The 18344-nt window shown below is 41.0% G+C and overlaps 1 protein-coding gene across 1 annotated transcript in view; it reads left to right on the forward strand.

The window, feature by feature from the left end:
- LOC122798353 (solute carrier family 22 member 13-like) overlaps nucleotides 1–18344 on the forward strand; it is a 714590-nt gene that overhangs the window by 242263 nt on the left and 453983 nt on the right. The gene's annotated exons all lie outside the window — the stretch shown is intronic.

The following is an 18344-nucleotide window of genomic DNA, read 5'->3' on the forward strand; positions in this document are numbered from 1 at the left end:
TGCCCAGTCATCCCTCTCAACCTGTTAGAGCAGGACGTCTGTAGGACACCACGCATACATGGGGGGCAATGGGATAAAATTAGTGACACTGTCGTAATAGTGCTGTAACACACTTCAGTCATTCAATAGCACAGTAGCCTTTGCATTGACAGGCATACCCTGGAGGATGTTCAACACTCATATGGCAATAAGAGAGGAGAAAGGCTAGGAGTGTGGTAGTGAGGGTAAGAACATTTAATGTTGGCAGTATGACTGGTATAGGGGCATAGCTAGCTGATATGATGGCCAGGGGAAGGTTGATAATATTGTGTGTGCAAGAGACCAGATGGAAGGGGAGTACAGCTAGATGCATGGGAGGCAGGTCACAATTGTGCTATCATGGTGTGGATGGGAGGAGAAATGGGGTAGGGCTTATCCTGAAGGAAAAGTATGCCAAGAGTGTTTTTGGAGGATGAAATGAGTGTCTGATAGAGTGATGTTTATGAAACTGGAAACTGATGGTGTAATGACGACTGTTGTTAATGCATATGCTACGCAAGTTGGTTGTGCGATGGATAAGGAAGAGAAATGTGAAGTCAGTTGGATGACATGGTGATGAATGTACCAAAGGGTGAGAGACTGGTGATTGCAGCAGATTTCAATGGGCATGTTGGTGAAGGGAACAGAGGGGATGAGAAAGTGATGGGTATGTATGGTGTTAAGCAAAGGAATGCAGATGGTGAGATGGTAGTGGATTTTGCAACAAGGATGGACATGGCTGTGGTGAATACGTATTTTAACAAGAGGGAGGAGCTTAGAGTGACATACAAGAGTGGAGGAAGATGCACAAAGGTGAATATATCCAATGTAGGAGGGCCAGTTTGAAGGAGACTGGAGACTGTAAAATGGTGGCAGGGAAAGTATAGTTAGGCAGCATAGAATGTTGGTCTGTAAGATGACATTGGTGATCAAGAAGAGGAGGAGTGTGAGGGCAGCACCAATGATCAAATGATGGGAACTGGAAAAGGGTGATTGTGAGGTAGAGTTCAGGGAAGAGCTGAGACAGGCACTGGGTGGGTGGCAGTGACGATTTACTAAATATCTAGGTAAGTACAGCAGAGCTAGTAAGGGAGACAGCTAGAAAGGTGCTTGGTGTGACATGTGGATGGAGGAAGGAGTACAAGAAGACCTGGTGGTAGACTCAGGAAATACAGGACAGTATACAGAGAAAGAGGTTGGGGAAGAAGGAGTGGGGTTGTCAGAGAGATGAGGAAAGTAGACAGGAGTATAAGGGGATGAGGTGCATGGCAAATAGAGAGGTGGCAAAGGCTAAGGAGGAGTTATATGAAAAGTTGTATGACCATTTGGACACTAAGGAGGGATGAAAGGACTTGTACCGATTGACTAGACAGAGGGACTGAGCTAGGAAAAATGTGCAGCAGATAAGGGTGATAAAGGATAATGAGGGAAATGTACTCACAAGTGAGGAGAGTGTGTTGAGCAGATGGACAGAGCACTTTGAGAGGCTTATGAATGAAGAGAATGAGAGCGAGAAGGTTGGATGATGTGGGTATGGTGAATCAGAAAGTGCAATGGCTTACCAAGGAGGAAGTAAGGATAGCTATGAAGAGGATGAATACTGGAAAGCCTGTTGGTCCACATGACATACCTGTGAAAGCATGGAGGTGTTCAGGTTAAATGGCAATGGTGTTTTTAACCAGATTGTTTAATGATATCTTGGAAAGTGAGAGGTTGCATGAGGAGTGCAGAGAAAGTGTTTGGGTACCGTTTTAAAAATAAGGTTGATGTGCAGAGCTGTAGTAACTACAGAGGGATAATATTGATCAGTCACAGCATGAAGTTATGGGAAAGAGTAGTGGCAGCTAGGTTAAGCAGGGAGATGGTGAGTAGTGGTCAGCAGTATGGTGTCATGCCAGGAAAGAGCACTACAGATGTGATGTTTGCTTTGAGAGTGTTGATGGAGAAGTACAGAGCAGGTCAGGAGTTGCTTTGTGTATTTCTGGACTTAGAGAAAGCATATGACAGGGTGCCTAGAGAAGAGTTGCGGTATTGTATGAGGAAGTCATGAGTGGCAGAGATATATGTAAAAGTGGCACAGAATATGTACAAGGGTGGTGTGACAGCGGTGAGGTCTGCTGTGGGAGTGACATGCATTTAAGGTGGAGTTGGGATGACATCAGGGATCAGCTGTGAACCCTTTCTTATTTGCAATGGTGATGGACAGGTTGACAAACAAGATCATACAGGAGTCCCTGTTGACTATGATGTTTGCAGATGAGATTGTGATCTGTATTGAGAGTAGGGAGCAGATTTAGGAGATCCATGGAGAGGTGAAGATATGCTCTTGAGAGGAGAGAAATGAAGGTCAGCAGGACTATGACAGAATATCTGTGTGTGAATGAGAGGGAGGATAGCAGAATGTTGAGGATGCAGGGAATAGAGTTGGCAAAGATGGATGTGTTGAAATAATTGGGATCAACATTTCAGAGTAATGATGACTGTGGAGGGCAGGTGAAGAAGAGAGTACAGGGAGGATGGAGAGGGTGGAGAAGAGTGTCGGGAGTGACTTGTGACAGATGAGTACCAGTAAAAGTGAAAGGGAAGATCTACAAGAGGGTAGTGAGACCAGCTATGTTATAAGGGTTGGAGACAGTGGCATTTACAAAAGGCAGGAGTCAGAGCTGGACGTGGCAGAGTTACAGATGCTAGGATTTGCAGTAAGTGTGATGAGGATGCACAGGATTAACAATGTGTATATGAGAGGGTCAGCCCATGTTGGACAGTTTTGAGACAAATCCGGAGAGGCAAGATTACATTGGTGTGGACGTGTGCTGAGGAGGGATGGTGAGTATATTGGGAAAAGGATGTAGCTGCCAGGTAAGAGGAAAAGAGGAAGGGAAAAGATAAGGTTTCTGGATGTCATGAGAGAGGACATGCAGATGGTTGGTGTGACAGAGCAAGATGCAGAGGAGAGGCAGAAATGGCAAAAGATGATCCACTGTGGCGACCCCTAACAGGAACAGCCAGAGGAAAAGGAAGGAGATGTTGTAATGTCAGTCTTCACAGATTTGCCAAGGATTTGCCAGACATAACACAACTCTATGAGTAAATGACTACAAATATGAGGCACACATATGGTCAGTGTGCATAACACTGGGCATTTAAATGGTATGAGCTCAGTATATCACATGCATGTCAACACACACATCTGCAACTGTACTTTACTATGCAAATACCATGTATAGGTCTCTCACATTTCTGAGACAAACAAGTATATCATAGTTGTATTTACAAGTAAGATATGGATATGTATGACATCCCAGTATCTGGCCTAGCATTGTCACAGTCTGTATTGTTCAACACACTCCAGTAGTAGTCATATGTGAGCCGTCCTTTCCTGGGGTGACTCAGGAGCCTGGCCCATGATCTATGTCACTGCAGACAGACCCAGATGCTATGGCCATAGGGTCTGATCAGCAATATATCAGAACAGCATGTCTTGTTGAGACATATGTTAAACTTCCTATTTCCCATTCTTACATACCCCCTAATGAAGTCCATTACATGCTTACTTGCTTGACATACCTTTTTTTCCCAAGTGTAGGTGGTTATGTCCTGTGCTGTTTTTTTTTTTCTTTTCACTGTTTCTTTCTCTCTCTCTCATAGATGTAGAGTGTACATCTGTATTGCATAGGCAGCAGCTTGCCTTTTTTAGGTAATGCTCATGAGCAACTGATGGCCTGTGCAACAATTGGTGTCCCCCACTTGCTAACTGCATGCAGAACAGCTGTGTTGTTATTCATATAGCCAATAGCATAGCAACACACTCCTATAACTGAGTACTTCATGTGAGCGTTGGCCCTTTTCCTTGCCAGTGGGGAGGACTTCATGGAAGTATGTAAACAACAGCATCACAGCGGGTATTTGGTAATACCTCTTACAACCAAAACTGTGGAGACAGATCAACAAAATGATGGTGAATGTTCCAGACATAGGGACAGAATGTAAGAATTGCTGTTATACATTTGGATTAATACTAGTCTAACAGGGTTTGTGTGGACATGGAGTTTATGTGTGATTTTAACTCTGACAGTGTTATGTGTTTGACATAACTCTCAACTGTAGAGTTATCTGCAGAATGGCCAGAGTTTGGACTCCTATGTTTGGTGCGTTCCTCAGACATTTTTTGTCTTTGGAAAATGAGTAGCATACTCTGGGGATTGCAGTCAGTAACTGCTAACATCCATTTGTGTTTCTGACTTCATATCCCTCAGAAAAGATATGTTACAACTAACCCTGTTACACCGGCAACCTTCTCAGTTTATAACAACAATATTTCAAATATGCCCCTGTTTTTGGGCCTCTGTCCCCCAATTATGTCAGGATTTGTCCAGATGTCATGCAGTAAGAGGTTGATAGGTATGCTATATGATTATTAGGTGCCTACATTCCTGATATCATCCCAGTGATGTATCAGACTGCCAGACATGTTATGTGGAAGAGGCCTTATATATGAGGGAAAAGCCTGGACATTCTGTGGGACTCTGTACAGTTGAGAGGTCTGTGCATTTCTGGCAATTGTTGACAGATTGTCAAGAGTGTATAGCAGCCTGTAAGGGGGTGGATGTATGTGTTATGGCTCCTTTTCTATCTGTCTGTGCCTGTGCATGCTGCCCTTATATCAGCTGTATATGTTTGTAGTATGATGCCTGATGGTGGCATGGAACATGTCTCAGCTGTATATGTTTGTAGGGGCAGACTGAGACATGTCCCATGCCACCATCAGACATCATACTACACTGTGAATCGGGCCAGTATATGTAGGGGGAGTGTGTGAGTGGCAAACATGTTGAGATGTTTTTGTTCACAAAGTCCTGATACTGTACTCTTCCTTTGGCTTACCGTCACTGTGATTGTGGTGGAATTGGTTGTGGGTATGCACTTTCACATTGGTGTCTGTTTTCCAGTGCTTTTACATCCCTGTAGTGCCTGATATATTTACCAATACATGTGTAATTCCCCCTAGCAGATTTGGGTTAGTGTTGTGTCAGTCTGACTGTAGTTTGGACAGTGCTTGGTGACATACTTAGCAGCTGAGTATAGTTTCCCTAGTGTGATATGTCCAGATATTTGTAGGATGTACTGTTGCCTGGCCCCCATAAGTGTTGTGTACTTCTGATGCATCAGTGGGATGATGTGAAGATTTCAGTCACTAACTATTGAGAAGTAATTGAGTGTTGGACTTGTGCTATTTCAGTCAATATATGTTAGGACATACATGGGAGTATTACTGCAGCAACTGTGTCAGCTTATCTACTCCAGTATTTCAGATTTGTCCCTATTTTCATGGCTTTCACCCCCACTTTGTCAAGCTTGGTCTAGATTTGTTGCACTAAGGGGTTCTGAACCTGCCTCTTGACTGTCTGGATTGTTGCAGTATGTCCAGGTTTATTGCTCATATTTCTGGTCTGTTCCACAGATTCATTAGGTGTAAATCCCTGGTAAATCACTGTGATGATCTGCAGATATCTGACAGTAAATGATGACATACATTTCAGTTTCAGAACTCACATCCTTCAGAACATGTATGCTGAAACAAACTCTGTCACTCTGGCAACATTCTGCATTTATAAGAGCAATATTTAAAATATGTCCCTAGTTTGGGCCCATTGTCCCTCCATTTGGGCAGCCTTTGGCCAGATTTCTTGCACTGAGAGGTTGAGAGGTATGGTTGTGAGGTATGACTCCACTTCATGTTATGAGCTTTTATATATATGTATATATATATATATATATATATACACATATATATTATATATATTTAGTTTATATATATATATATATATATATATATATAAGTATATATTTTATATGTCTATTTCTATTTATATTATGTATATATTTTTCCATATATATGCATCTCCATACATATATACATATATACATGTGTATATGTATAAATACAAAACCTGACTGTTTCTACGGAATCTTTTCCCTGCTGTTGAGTGACTCTACTGCATGATATGTTTGAAAAAGCCTCAGCAATTTTTATAATTCAAATGGTGTAGTGGTGCATTGCTCTGACTATGGTGTACAGGGCTCTGGGTTTGAGACTTGGTAGGGATGATTATTATTTTGCTAGGCAGAACAGTGGTTAATTGAAACAGAAGGATTAAAGCAGTTATAAGCAGGTTTGCGTGGATTTGCACAATGCTAAGGGATGCCAACACACGGTTAAACATACAGATGCTTAATCTGTGTTGACTTCACTTTGCAACTTGTATCAGTGCACAAATTCACTTAGCTGAGCTACCTGCTGCTTAGCATTCACGTTTGAGCAATGCTTAAAACTGCTAAGCATCGCTAAGCATTGCTGACCGTTGCTCACAGTTCATTTTTATAAAATATCTTTTATATATATTTCTATATATATTATATTGTATTATATTTATTATATTATATTATATTATATTATTGTTATAATAATAATATTGTAATATTATATCCTTATAATATTATTATAACATCATATTGTATTATATTTGTATTTTTTATATATTTCTTATAAAATATAACATGGTCAGTTTTTTCATCTCTTTCAACTATCTGGCTTAAAAGCCCACATTTCAGCTTGTTTCCCACCTTTCCTGTAATTAGTCAAGTCCAGATACAGATTTATTATACTGTTTGTAAGCTTCTGAGCCCCCAAGCCTTTCTGTGCCAGAGGGAAGCCTTCTAGCGTATCACTGGGAGAGGAAACACTAAGTAGCTTATCTAGCATACAGATTTGCTGTATCCAGGACTGTTTGTAAGCTTCTGAGTGGTACCAAGGCACACTGATGTCCCCACCCACTGAAAAGATAATAAGGCAACAGCACAGTCAAAAAGCTGTCAGTCAAGGACTCAACAGTGATAACACACACACTCAGGTCACCACACACACAGGTCAAGCATAACCTGCCATTGTACATGTGGGTGTGGTGTAGGTGTGACTGACCCTCCTTCACTAGCAAGAAAAGCTCTAAGAAAAAGCTCTCAATTACTCTACAGCACACACTCAGGCCCCTAATGTCCTTCCATCACCCAGAATGATACCATGATACAAGCAGAAAAATGATTGATTTCAAAAATTATTCAAATTTCTGGTGTCATTCTCTAACAAATTTAAGCTCTCATGATACCTCAGTACAAGCAGTATGACGATTCCTCCAAAAATCACCCAGAATTCTACACAGTACCTAAGGGGGTCACCATTTCAAGTTGAAGATAGAATGGCACAATTGGCCTTTTGTTTTGATCCCCCAAAGACCAAATTACCATTGTAAATCTGACAGAACAAATACAATCTGCAGGAAACCCTGCATCTCTCATGGGTGTCTAGATCTCATCAAAAAGGCTCTTGCCACACTTGAAACATTTCACATCTGATATTCAGACAAGAATGCACATGTTTCCTACAGCAGAATACAGCACCAAGGTCATGCTACTATCCAACTTCCACTAGATCTAGCAATGTCCTGGCTCGAAGCACTCCTTAAAATGGAGGTATCTACATTTCTATAAGGATGGATACACCTCCATACTGATAGTGCTACACATAGCTATCAAATATTCCAGGAAACCATTCCCCAGTAATTGGATATGCTCCAAAAGCGTAGCCAAACATAATCCCTAAATCATGCTCATACACAGCCATACTGGGGTCCAAACATAGCATTCTCAGGCCTGCCAAAAAATTTTAGCTTCTCATGGGCAAGACAATTACCTCCATCCTAAATTAACTAGCCCCACTAAATCATGAATTAACAACTTCAACGCTTGAACACATTCATTAATTCCATGGCCTGGGACCAGCATTCTCTACCCCTTGACTAGCTACCCCTCTGATAACTGGGAAAACTTCTCATGTGCAATGCACTCTACCAACGTTTTCTCACCTTCTCCAAATCCCAATTAATATTACAACACCACAACCAAATCTAGACACCAAACCACCACCTCCCCCCACCCCCACACCCTGCAAACCCACCACCCAAACAAAAAGTCAACTCAAAACTCCACACCCCCCTGCAAATGTAACCACCTTGTAATGGCACCCATGCAATGACTAGTACCCCTGCAAACATGTCCACCATGAAATTCTTCTCTACTAACACAATACAAATCTACGGATCTTTGCCGCTTCAGATACCTCATGTGGTCCTCTAACAAAAAACAAACTCAATCTGGTGGTGGTCCCCTGCCAGAAAACACGTACACAAACAAGGAGGAAACTGATGCAGAATAAGGTGAATTCCCTGAAATAAAAAAAACCCTTAATCAGCCTCAACAAAAGTTGAGATCCCTCATTAAAGCCTATAAAGCTAGCTATAGAAAACAGAATTATAGCTATGAAAGAAGAATCACCCACCACAATAAAGCTAGCTAGTTGAGTAAATGCCATGGTGATACCTAGATTTGCTCTGCCATGAGTTACTGCACAATTGTAAAGACATTGCCAACCACAAGGGCTTCTATAGTTACTGACATAATACCAATTACATACCTGTCCTCTCTCTGAGCACAACAAAAGACTACCTCCTATACTGTGAGCCAATGCCCAACCAATTCTCGCTGCATTCCTTGCCAACTTTACCCCTCTCCCAAGACAACACATCTGAACTAACCGTCCAGGGCTGTGTTTTGTGTATTACTGCTGCAACAAACAAACAGCACACCTCAAGTGTGTGTCCCATCAATCCAGAGACCTCACAACATCCTTCTGTATGTTTACTTAACAATGGTGACCTGTGGCACCTCCTCTGTGTGACCTGATCCAATTGACACCTCCTGAAGTCTCAGATACATATCCTTGGCCTCCAGAAAGCTAACAGATCACAAACCCCACAAAAGGGATCACCCTACAATGATATGCAACCATCCCCAGAATCCTAAAGAATGCCTGTGCAAAACTATGGAATGTGTCATCATGGACCTTGAGTCACGCACCATAGGCATAGTCAAGTTCTGATGTTGCCATAGTCAAGTTGGTTCAAACTGGTTCTCTGCCAGTGCCAGTTGAAGAGGGCCGAGTGAGTCAGTCACCAGAGCTGTTGATGAAGGCAAGAAACTGGCTGCACAGATACCCAGTCCAGGAAAGGCATAAGAACCAGTTCCAAAAGGTGTCAACCACAAGCATCTGGAAGTGGAGCCTCAACCCAGTGTCCTGGCTCACAGATAGGTCCCTCTCTGTGAAATTAGATGACTGGCTGTAGTCAGGCCAAGTTCTCATGAGTGGAGTTGCGCAGGAGAAAACATAACTCTACTTCCAAAAGTTTAGTATCTACTTGAAAGAACTCACTGAGGAACAGACAGGACTCAGATGACAAAGTTCTGAGCTATTGCTAGTTCCCAAGTGACTAAGGCCACCCAACAGAAAAAACTCACTATCCAAATTGAACCACATCACCATTGATGAACCTCAGAACCATGACCAAAAATGAGTCGTTGCCAGGAATGTCGTCATCCAGTAACCATGAAACCACACACATATGGCACTCTCATTGACACAGTATTTGCTGAATTGTTAAGAGCATTGTTAAGAGATTTACACCAAGCAATTCTTTTTGACCCTTTTGTTGCATAGTTCTGTCTCCCCACCTTCTTCTGTGGCACATTTCATTACTAAGGGTTTGCCATCCTACTGCAAAAGACTCGTGTCTCTCTCTAGTGTCTCACCCACATTTCCTATGTATCAATGCCCCATTCCCATGTATATCAACACAGGAAACTTATTCAAAAAACCAAAATCTCAGGATCTTCTACTCACAAAGTCCACTGGACAGACTTAAAAAACTCAACTTCTCCCAATCTCACGAAAACCCTACTTAGAGCATATCTGGCAATGACTACTCAGAACCGTAACGCTTGATGCTCACCAATAACCCTGGACATCAAAAGAAAGGAAAAGATGCTACATGCACCAAAATGAGACATCACCACACTTACCACCTTCCCACAGAACAACCATTAGGACGGGAAATTAACAAAAGACTGGACCTGCTATGGAATAGAAGACTGCCCATAATAAGTGGGCAGACTCTATTATTATCACCCAGAGGAAGGAGGCATGGCCCCTCTCAAAGGGTAATCTAATGTGGCTGATGGGTAGTGGCTCTAATGAACTCGGCTTACAGACACCAGCCACCGAAAGGTAACACCGATTGCGAATCTGATGTAATGTGCAAAGGGTCCCTCCAAATAGGCTTGCCTCTATACTGTTTATATTTAGTGTGACTCCTATATTTTTTCTATTGTCCACCAACTTTCCCTGCTTCCCCCACTTGGTTCAGGTTTGGTGTTTCACATATACACTCATATCTTTTATTTCTTTCCTTTTTTGATTTTTACAGAATGTCCAGATGTTTGGCCCATAGTTTTGTTCTGTTCCACAATTTATTTGTATTTGTCTGGTAAATGCCAGGGATTTTTATGGGATTTATTTGTTCTGTTCCACAGTTTATTTGTATTTCCATCCTCATATCCTGTGATGATTGTGATGATGAAATACATAATTGTTGAACATTTAGGTTTCCATTGACATATCAGCCAGTAATTTGATCCTTCCATATACACCCTATTCCCCCTTTACAGCCTTTTTACCATTGTCCTGCTGTATAAGAGGTTGAGACCAGCATCTCCTGAGTCTGACTTTGACTACTGTCCCATCTATATATATATATAGATGTATATATATATATATATATATATATATATATATGAATATATATATATATATATATATATATATATATATATATATATATATAAATATATATCCCTTTCTTTATATATTATGTATCTACAATTTTATATATATGTTTCAACGGACACACATATATATCTACATATATATATATATATATATATATATATATATATATATATATGTGTGTGTGTGTGTGTGTGCATATGTCTATATACAACACATGAGTGATTCCACAGAGTCCACAGAGCTTTCTCTCTAATGTTGTATGCGTCTGTTGCATGATATGCTTGAAAAAGCAACATTAGTTCCTATAGCTTAGATGATGTATGGTATATTGCTCTGACTATAGTGTACAGGGTCATGGGTTTGAGTCTTGGGACTGATGTTTTTTTCCCCTTAATGTTAAATGACCAGAATGCATGATATGTTTGTTAAAGCATTGTTAAAGCATTACAGGTTCTCATATCTTTGATGGTGTAGTAGTATGTTGCTGTGATTATAGAGCACAGCATCCTGGGTTTGAGACCTGACAGTACTGACAATTTTGTTTATGGGCAGAACAAGGTCTGATGGATACAGAGTGATCAAGGTGCTTTTAAGCAGTTGTAAGCAGGTTTTTGCATGGTTAATCCATTTTAGCTTCACTTACCACCACTTATTCCCGCTTACTCCTGTGCTAATTTCTTTAAAAGAAATGAAAATGGAGTGATAGGAAAGTGGTGAAAAAAGGGGCACGCAGAGGGAAGTACAGTATGAAAGGTAGCTAGGGATGTGCAGCACGGGTGTAGGAAAGGTCCATAGCAGTCCATTTCTTCCACAGCAACTGCTGTGAATGTCTACAGAATTTAGAGGTGAATTTGGACACTCAACCCCCTGAGAGAGGAGTGAGGACAACAGCAATGTGTTGTCAAGCCAGTTGGACCAGATTACATGTCCAGTGGACGCTTGTGCAAAATGTACAGCTATGTATGGGGAATCATTTTGTTTTTTTTGGGAACAGATGACCTTTTTTTTAGGGTGAGAGTAGGATGTTGGGGAAGGATAGTAGCTATATTTGGGGAGATAAGTTGGTTAGGAAGACAGACAAGACAGACAAGACAGCAGACATGGGTGGTATATGACACATGTCGGGGTTATACACCTTGGATGGGGAGGGTGATTGAGAATCAGACACACATGAGCCCCCAAATGGATACAGTGGGAATGAGGTCCCCACCTGTGGGCAGTCACCACTGCACCTTCATGGCACCAAAGGTGGCTGTGTTGGGGGCTGGACAGGAGGAGCAGGCTGTCCCTCAAGATATGCCAGGCAGTCCTCAATCTGGCACAGCTGTCCACCAAACTCCTTTTGAATGGCGCTATGCACCAAACCCTAGACCTGGCTATGGGTGATGGTTTTCTGTCCATGCCTGCTCCTGGGGGGGATGGGCCCCATCCCCTCTGGCAGTTCCACCTGAAGGTGGTGCAGGACCAGCGGATAAGAAGGTCCCGGGTTGGGTCTCAGAAATGCTGGGGCCCGGTGCCACGGCCAGATGAGATGGAACAGGTGGATCCGCCGGGATCTGCCTTCCCAGATGTGCTATGGTGTTGAGGTTTTACAAAATATGTTGTTTAGTCATGAACAAGATAATTTCAAAATTAGTTTTAACAACATGCATGGGTGTTCCAATTAAACCAAAACAACAGATTTGAAACAGTTGGATAGCAAACAGAACACATGTATAAATGGAACAACAGTAGGCATTACAACGACATGCAGGTTACATTGATAGTAACAGGCCACCAATGATAGTATTTGAACAGGGAACATTAATAATCAAATGATTCAATATTTGTAGAAAAATAGAACACATGTCCCAACAGTAGTTTTGGAGAAAAACATACCCGTTGATTATGTGTATAGATTATTCGTGCAGATAGGGTGGGGGAGAGAGAGAGATTAATTAACAACTGTATAGGCTTCACTTGTTCACAACTGCACTGATCATTACTCTACTCTACTCATTACTCTTCAGGTATGACCTCACTTTACATCTACCTATGGCCAGGGGTTGGGCAGTGGAATGTTTGTACACAGTGTATTACTAAAGCCTTCTTAAAGCTAATACATACATTTCCTTACCTGACAGACCTGTGGAGGGAATATCTGCTAACGCTACCTGACTGTTTATACACATATTCACATATTCAAGGTTACATATGTGACACTGACAGGGGTGCTCTGCACTCATGCTGTGTGTGTGTGTGTGTGTGTGTGTGTGTGTGTGTGTGTGTGTGTGTGTGTGTGTGTGTGTGTGTGTGTGTGTACTACTGCCATACTCCACCTAGATTTCTATGTGTCACCCTGGGTATTGGCAGTGGTGAACACTAGCAGTGACAGTGTGACACTTGAGGGACATTTATTGGAAGAAACCACTTGGTGTATGTACTTATCTTGCTGTCATTTGCAGCCTTGGAGTTGGACAGTGGAAGTGTTGTACATAGTGCATTAGGACAGCATTCTTACAGCTAATAGAAACATTTCCTTACCTGGCAGACCTGTGGAGGAAATTTCTGTTAACACTACCTGACTGTTTCTAAACATATTCACATATTCTTGGGTGAAATTATGCATACAGCTTACTACCACTCCCTGGATTTGAACTGTGCCTGTTTGTGCAAAAAGGTACATCAAGGTTGTGTTTCAACACAATGAGCTATTGAAGAACTGATGTCTGTTGCATGACTGTTTTCTACCTAATACTCTCTTGGTTTATTATTTAACATTTGTAACATTTGTCTGTCTTCGAGGATGAGAGAGAGTTTTCAGGAGAGGAGGCCGGGAGAAAATGTGGAATGGAATGGAGGAGGATGGTGGGAACCCGGAGAGGAACACCTTGAACACAGAACAGAACATGCAAACTCCACACAGAAGGCACCCCAGCCGAGAATCGAACCGGAGAACCTCTTGCTGTGAGGCGACAACGTTACCGCTGCACCCTGTGCCTGGTTGGCCAAGATGACCTTGTAATTCTGACATTTATGCATGGCAGATAGTTCTTGTACTGTGTATTAATACTTTGACATATAACAATCTGGAAAACAATGGTTAACACTAAGCACTGCTTTAGGGGATATAGTATACTAGTTTTCAGATTACTATTCAGGGATCAGATCTTGGTGCATGGAATATTTCATATAGTTGATCTCCTGTTTTACAACTCCACAATCTTTGTCAGATGAGCCTCAATTAATTCATGCTGTCAGCACCATAGTTGCTCTGCAGAACCTGTACACATTTAGATTCATACGATCCACATACCAAAGTAAACACAACAGTCTGGGGTTTTTAGTTTTATTAAAAGGTACCGACACTTTTATTGATAGATATCCTGTATATCACTATTACTCTGCTAATGTTTCATTTATTTATTACACACAGTACACATTTTAACCTAATGGCAGTTGACATTCTACTCCTTTCTATTTATTTGCCTTGAATACTACAAGCTAGATTTCTACTCAGCCTCCCGACACAGCCTTATCAACCTGCTGGCATGGGCATTTATGTTTGCAGCCCTCTCATCTGCAGCTGTACAGGAGATAAAGAAACATTTATGCATACCTATCAATCATATATGCAGGGTGGACTTTGGTGAACACTAATTGATACTGATACTTACACACTTCTGAGATATTCTGTGTCCATGTGTCTTGGGTCCACTGGTCCAAGAGCTCCCTCTTCCTACACTTCAGGTCAGTGAAATGGTGCCAGACCTGCTCACCATTTCGAGGGATGCCAGTAACACTGGTGAGATCACATGCGAGATGGCCCCCGGCCTCCTCTTTGTATTGAGACCCTGGTACTGGCCCTACAGCAGTCTCTCCTCATGATCGTTCACTAGGAGTCCAACCATGACCCTGGGATTCTGAATGTCCCAGCGTTGTGCCCTAAAGCACACACCCTCTCCTGCACCAGCCATAGTGTCGGCAAGGATGAGCTACAACTGGTTATGGTTGTATTTTCACCTGCGAGGTTTAAATAGAGCCAAATTCCCACCCTTTGCTGTCATTGGTCTATTTTGAATATGCTGAGCTAAGCTAAGCGACATTCAAACCCGCTTAGCTAAGGTTGGCAGTGCTTAAACGGTTAGATGTTGAGTACTGCTTACCGATGTGCAAATCCGCTTAGCTGTGCTACTTATTGCTTAGCATTTACATTAAAGCAATACTTACACCAGGTTAATATAGCTGAGCACTACTTAGCATTGGTCACATTTCATTTTATAAAGTATCAGGATTGTGGGATTGATTCATTACTGACATATTATAATTTTATGTTTACCTTCCATGACATCCTGCTATGTGCTTTCATTAAATCATATTCTTGTGTGACTATACTGTATGGGGCACTTGTGTTTATATGGGGGGTTTCACATCTTTTCTAGACTGACATCTCACTTTTGAACTTGCTACACTACCACGGTTGATAAAAAAAACAGCTGGTACATAATTTAAGTTTACAAAAATAATTTTAACACTACTTTCCCATAGAAAAATAAGTTGCCTATCTTGGCACTCAAACCATGAATGCCTGCATGTAAAGCCAGGACTGTAGCCACTTCACTATCTCAGCTTGGGAATTTCACCTGTATATTTGTATGCATCTCCTAGGGGATGTTTAAGCTACACTAAGTGGACAGCCATAACGTGCATACCCACTTAGCTACGCTTAAACATTCCTTAGGCTAGAAAAAAAAAAGTTTATATCATTATGTTATATAAGTGAGTCTAGTGGTGTTCTGACAACTCATTGAGATCTGCAGTCATGAAATAATGGCATTCATTTGGCTTTCAAGCTTCTATCCTTCAGGGACTCCTGCTAATATATATCTCCCCGTTTTCTATCAACTTTCTAAGTGTGTGAGGGCAATGTTTTCAGATGTGTCCCTAATTTATTATTTACTCCCCTCATTATTTGTGCCTTTGTCAACATGCACTGCTGTGAGGGAATATTGACATACATTTGCTTTCAGACTTCTACCCTTCAGTAATTCATGCTAATGCATCATCCGTTTTCTATCAACTTTCTATGTTTAGTGGGCAATATGTGTGCTTTAACCTTTGAAGGGATTTATCCTCCATTATTTGCACACATTTCCTCCTTTAGCAGGTTGCAGAGGTGTCATACGGCACTTTAGCAATGCAGGGGGTGTGTCACAGAACCTGTCACACACCCCCTGCATTGCTTTCTTCATGCTGATATTTCTTTCAATGTCTGCGGACACTGAAATGATCATTATCTCATTTCAGTGTCTGTGGACACTGAAATACTGGCATAATATTAGAGTAAATCTCTAATATTATTCCAGTTTGGCTTAGAAAGTGCTGTATGGCACTTTCTGAGTGCAGGGGGCATGTTCAGTGTCTGTGCACTTACATACAGGAAGTAAAGCAGTATGCCTTCATGAATATTCAAGGTGCGCTGCTGTGCTAAACAGACACAAACCATTCCATGCAAGATTAGTCTTATTTTTGCACAGCATTTCTTGAATCCAGGGGATAGTCTTTCCAAAATAGACATATAAGATCAATTAGACTGAAATTTGTTGATGTAAAGATGAATGATTCAGCAGATTTTTTTTATTATTTTCCAGTTCACTGCTTTATTCAGTTTTAGATTGCAGGGGAGATGGAGCCTAGCCCTGATTCAGTGGGCACAAGACAGATGGATGGCTCAAGGGAGATATAAGTAAATACTTTTTCCATAGAAAGGATAAAGAAATGTTTAGAAAAGCTTTCCAAAACAGGTGGCAGAATTACTATAAAGACTAAAGCATGGCAATATATTGGATGTCATTTTGCATCCTGCAGCTATTTCACTTGCATGTGTTTCATACTTTTGGTTACCCTCCCACTGGAAGAAGACTGAACTCTTGAGCTTCAGTTGTCTGAGGTTCAATCCAACAACAAGCAGAGTTTCTCCATATGAAATTACTGCTTGCAAATTCTGCTGGCAGTGACGTCCTTTTTGGAGAATTGCCCCTCTTCTTTAAATTGATGTGACTGTAAAGTTGGTATTTATAAGTTCAAGGGGTGTGTGGATGGGGCTTTCTCCTTGCAAAAACAGTTTGAAAAGTGTTTTTCAGCAAATTCAGTTTAAGGATTCTAGTCCTTGGTGCATTCAGTTCCGTCCACTCATAGTGGAAGCAATGCATTTACCTTTGCTGATTGCATTTTTGGTTCTCGACACACAGCAATCAGAACACATTTCCATTTATGCTACTAACGGTGCCGGAAAGGCAGCCCCATATGCTGGAGTCCCAAGGCCCACTAATCTTTGCCAGTAAATGTTGCAATGATTACATAAATAATTACTGATCACAAACACCTGAAAGTAGGTTGTGTGTAGTAATTAAACAGAAACATAAGTGAGAACGAATTAAGTGCCACAATAGCAACTTGAATGCAGACCACCAAAGCTGTTTATTCTATGGTTCCTGCTGTACTGGTGAGACAAGATCATGTAGTTTAATCAATGCCATGTTAACTGATAGCATTGTAAGTTGAATATAATTGTTGAGATTCTCATTTTATTGATGTTTACTTTCATTTGCATTTTCTATAGTGTTTGTATGAAGCTTAGCTTAACTTCTGATGCAAATGTATGGGCTGTTCTTTTTCTGTATTATTTTTAAAGCATATGCCAACTTTTTTCTTAGACTTGCACCGCTTACTGATTTACTACAAATCTGTGCTTGTTGCTGCCAGTTTCTGTATAAACTTGGTGCATGGACAGATTATTTAAGTTTTGTGGAGTTTGTCCTCTCCCGTGTTTGTGCTGTGGTGCTGGTCAATAAAATTAAGACAATGCGAGGTAGAAAGCCAGACATTGGGATTGTAGTAAGGTTTTCCCCTCAGAAAGATTAGTTGTTTTGTTTTTGTCTCATATTTTTTGCCTGTATATAAGAACATGAAGATTATGTTTTTCAGTTGTGTTTTCAACTGTTTCATAACAAGTTAACTGCACATCTAAGGGTTTGCAGGGTATTTCAGTAGCTACTGGATTTGAACTGCTTTAGCTTGTTATGTACTGGACTTATATATTATAGTTGCATTTTTACTATTTTTAATATGATATTCTGATTTTTAGATCGTTTTAGATCCTAGTTTAAGCACTTAGTGGTTTCTCATTAAAGTCTAAATAAGTATGAATTTCCCATCATTCTTTGCACTACATGATATATTGTAGTCATGTTCCACTTCTCACATGCTGTACTTAGAGAAATCAGGTAAAAGACAAAACAGTTAGATGGCAATCTCTTTCAAGGGTAACAATAAACTGTGACAGTGGCACAGTCACCACCATCGTCATGAGTGCATCAGCGTGATTAGTTTGGCAGCAAGTCATTGTCCTCAAAGAAGACTGAATTGTGCAGTAACTAGTTGTGTTCATAGTCAGCTATCAGCAATGAAGATGACATGTACTTTTAAGGAGGAGAACACAACAATCTGAATATTTTATTAGTAATGGTTCTTGAGGCACACTATGAATGATAAAACTGCAGTAAAGAGGCAATGAATACTCTGTGGCAGAAAACACTTCACTGCAGGATTT

Source organism: Protopterus annectens, chromosome 3.part1, assembly GCF_019279795.1.
Source record: "Protopterus annectens isolate FY-2018-M chromosome 3.part1, PAN1.0, whole genome shotgun sequence".
Lineage (NCBI taxonomy): Eukaryota > Metazoa > Chordata > Ceratodontiformes > Protopteridae > Protopterus > Protopterus annectens.